This window comes from Phoenix dactylifera, chromosome 7 (genome assembly GCF_051530095.1).
Source record: "Phoenix dactylifera cultivar Ajwa chromosome 7, Ajwa_hap1_PhDact_Kaust_v1.1, whole genome shotgun sequence".
In the NCBI taxonomy this organism is placed as follows: domain Eukaryota; kingdom Viridiplantae; phylum Streptophyta; class Magnoliopsida; order Arecales; family Arecaceae; genus Phoenix; species Phoenix dactylifera.
This window is the reverse complement of record NC_143196.1, coordinates 5,241,572-5,245,548: the sequence shown is the minus strand read 5'-3', so window position 1 is coordinate 5,245,548 and position 3,977 is coordinate 5,241,572. Positions and strand designations below refer to the sequence as shown.

Below are 3,977 nucleotides of genomic sequence, written 5' to 3'. Positions count from 1 at the left end.
GACCTAAATCGATTAGAAAAGTTCTAATCAAATCAGGTCAACTTGCACCTGGACCTACTGTTGGCTAGATATGGAACCCAATGGGTCACACACAAGAAAACTAATTAAGGATTTAATTAGATTAGAACATGTTTGCAGAATGAACATGCTAGCACGTGTTGCAAACTCTAGCTCCTAATTTGAATTGGATTCGAATTTGATTCTTGATTTGGATTGATCTAATTAAATTGGCCTTTTGGTTAGATCATATCCTAGTTTGGGTTAACCAAGAGTTGACTCCTAATTGGCTTGGTTTGAACTCAATTGGATTGGGTTTGATGGCGCCATAAATGGATAAGGATGAAAAATCCATTTGGATAAAGGAATCTTATCCATTTAATTTCCTCTCTTATCTTCTCACGTCTTTATCCATATGGGGCACCACCTTCTGGTTTACTTTAGCCCTTGGATGTTGGTTGGCGCCTCAAAGAATGCATGTCGCCCATTGGAACTTTTGGCGCCCCACTAATGCATGGCGCCCCTTCGGAAAAACACCAGTAAAATTCTGCATGAAGAGTCCTTTTGCTTTAAGGTGACACTTCGGTGTTTTGGATTAAAATTTAAATCCAGAAAGGGTGTGGGCATGTGGGGCATGAAGAGATAAGGATGGCACCTCTAGATGAGGCACCACATCCTTATGGCATGAAGAGATAAATGAGGCACCTCTTCCTTCTTTAGGCGTGTGGATAAGGATGCATCTTTTGGAGATGCATCCTCACGCTAAAGCCAAAGCACCCCTCCGCCAACTATAAATAGTTGGCATTCCCCAGGGTTCTACTCACTCAATTCCAATCCCTTCTTTCTTACATCTCTCTCCAAGGTTGTTCTAAATTAAGATAAAAGGTTTTCTTTAGGACAAAAGGCTTGGAAGGAGAATTAGAAAGAAAAAGACAATTAGAAAGAGGGAGAAGGAAGCCAAGAGAAAAGGGAGAAAGGCAAAGCACTTGAGAAGTGTTATTTTGCCTAGAAGCCAATTGAATTCTTTGGAAGAATTCAGCATCAAGAATCAAGTTCTTTCGGAGTTAGAATCTTAAAGCAAGTTTCCGTGTGGATCAACGTTGGAGGGTGAACACTTGGGCGCCTAGTGAAAATTCTGAATATTGGAATTAGCGTTATAGGTATTCTTCTATTTCTACATTTATTTTAAGTTTGATTGTTACCATTAAGGTGATCTTGGGTTTAGAATTTGATGTTTCAAAATTTCATTATGAATTTTTTTTTGAAATCTCGCACTTCCGTTGCGCCCCTACATCATAGAAATTCCTAACATATTATGTATAAATTTTGTTGCTAAAAAAGCTAGTATTACTGTATTCTAAAGGCTTATGATGATATCCTAATATAATTAAACCTAGTTTTTGGCATCTATAAATTCGAATCACTTGTTAATATTTTTATATCATTTTATTTTATTTTGCTTTTTCAAGATATATTATTGGACTAGAGACTTGCTTACTACAAGAGGTGTCTAAGCCTGGTTGGCACAATTTACTAAGTTTATTGACTTTCATTGTTTTTTGCAACAAAAAAAAAACCCTAAAAGCCAATAAACTCATCGACTTTTAGTTAGTCCATGCACATACCATACTACTACAATATTTGAAATCCAAGATTATTGATTATTGAATTCTCAAAAAAATACTAATTTCTTTCCTTTTTCCCTGATGCTCAGTCTAGATGATGGATGCTAAAAGCTTGGGAGCTGTGCTTCAATTGTGATGCAGGCGTCTACTCCAAATCTTCTACCCACGATCTCAGTCATACCTAGTTTGGAGAATTCAGTCAAAAAAGAAAAGGCCAACCAAGGCGTCCAATCCAAATCCTCTACTCGCGATTTCAACTTTACCTAGTTTGGAGAATCCAGCCAAAGAAGAAAAGGCCAACCAACCCATTGAATCTTTTTAGTATTTTTCAGCCAACCCATTGAATCTTTTCAGCATTTTTAGAATTATTGTCCTAAAATTTTGCTTTATTTTTTTAACTTTCTACTTATGTGTGGCTCGCCTTTATTATATAAAGGCCCCACCCCACTCCCTTGTATTGGATTCATTGAAGTTTTGAGTAAAAAGAAAATTGTTCCACAAGTTCCCTTTTGGTGTGATCATAAGAGAGTAACGTGCTTGCTTTTTTCCTTCCATCTCTCTTCGAAGGCGACGTGCTCGCCTCGACCCACTTTCCCTACATCAAGTGGTAATGTGTTTGCTCTTCCCCTTCCATCCCTCTTCGAAGGCGACGTGCTTGCCTCGACCCGCTTTCCCTACGTCAAGTGGTATCAGAGCAAGGCGCTCTCCCTCCAATGACCGGTGCCACCAACAGATCAGAAGGCTCCAACTCCACAGATGGTGCTTTGGGAGTGCTAACCGTTGAAGCCCTCGGTGCGGCTCAACGGAAGATGCAACAAGATTTGGAGAAGATCCAGAAAGCTTCGGTGATGATAACCCAAGCCCTTGGACTTGCCCAAATCCATGACGACGGCTCTACTCCAGCACTTGCTCCTAAAGCCGGAAGGCAAGTTTGTCACGAGGATCTAACTCCTAATGTTGGACACAGAGAATGAGATGAACCACCCCTTCCTCTTCTTGGCCTACTTCGCTCTAGGCTCGCAACTCATCCTCTTCCACGCACACCCTACGACGACTCCTCTAGCGAAAAGGAACCCCTACATAATCCCTACAGTAGTGATTGGAGGCAACCGTTATGGTGATGATAATCGCTATGGTGGCGGCAACTCTTACGGGGGTGGTGACCGCTACAGAGGCCGCAATGAGAAGGACTACCGCATAAAGGTAGATCTCCCACCCTTCAATGGCCATCTACACATCGAGGACTTTCCCGATTGGCTCGCAGAGGTCGAACGCTTCTTCGACTACATAGAGACCCCAGAGAAAAAGAAGGTCAAGCTTGTAGCTTACAAGCTTAAAGGAGACACTTCGGTATGGTGGGAGCAACTATAAATCTCCCGCACACGACAAGGCAAAGAACCCATATGTTCCTGGCCATGAATGAAGAAGATGCTGCGAGCCCGATTTCTTCCGATTGACTATGACCACTTCAACAAGCGAGCTCACCCCGAACAAAGGAAAGGCTCCTCTTCGAGAGGCCTCACCCATTGTGAATAAAGAGACTGGCAATCACCAATCCAAGTCGACTAGAGGAAACAAAACGACACGAGTTCTTTTCACCAACCCGTATGCTCTATCGCGAGGAACCAAATGCTATTGGTGCAATCAACCGGAGCACCCATCCAACCAATGCCCAAAACGAGCGAGACCAATCTCGCCGAAGTCGACGACATTGAAGAGGGACACAACGATGCATTAGATGAGGAGGGCTACAACAACAAGACCATCACCTATGAGGATGAAGGGGAAGCTCTCTCCCTCGTGGTGCGACGATTGATGTACGCACCATGCCAGGAACTTGACTCCCAGCAGCATCGCATCTTTCGAACTAGGTGCACCGTGAACTAGAAGGTGTGCAACCTCATCATCGACGATGAAAGCATTGAAAACATTGCTTCCAACTCTATGGTGGAGAAGCTTCAACTCCCCACAGAGATGCACCTGACACCTTACAAAATTGGGTGGCTTAAAGATATTGGTGAAATCAAGGTAACTTAAAGCTGTAGAGTTTCTCTTTCTATTGGAAAACATTATGAAGATGAGATTGTATGTGATATAGTGGATATGAATGTCTGTCATATTCTACTAGGTAGACCTTGGCAGTTCGATGTGAATGTCATCCATAGGGCTCCAGACAATACTTATGCCTTCACCAAAATTGGGCATAAGATTATTCTTGGACCTATGTGAGAAGAAACTCGTCTCAAGCCTTCCTGAGTGGAGGGACGATCCTTTCTAGTTACTAATAATTTTGAAATGTGCACCCCCCCACTCTAAGACTTCAGGGACATTATGCCCAAGGAGTTACCTGACGAC

General features: G+C 42.4%; 1 long non-coding RNA gene across 1 annotated transcript; it reads left to right on the top strand.

The window, feature by feature from the left end:
• The first annotated feature begins 819 nt into the window (after positions 1 to 819).
• On the top strand, positions 820 to 2,127 carry LOC148702865 (uncharacterized). The gene is made up of 2 exons (XR_015988438.2): positions 820 to 1,157; positions 1,712 to 2,127. It is a non-coding gene; the product is annotated as an uncharacterized LOC148702865 (long non-coding RNA).
• The last annotated feature ends 1,850 nt before the right edge of the window (positions 2,128 to 3,977 follow it).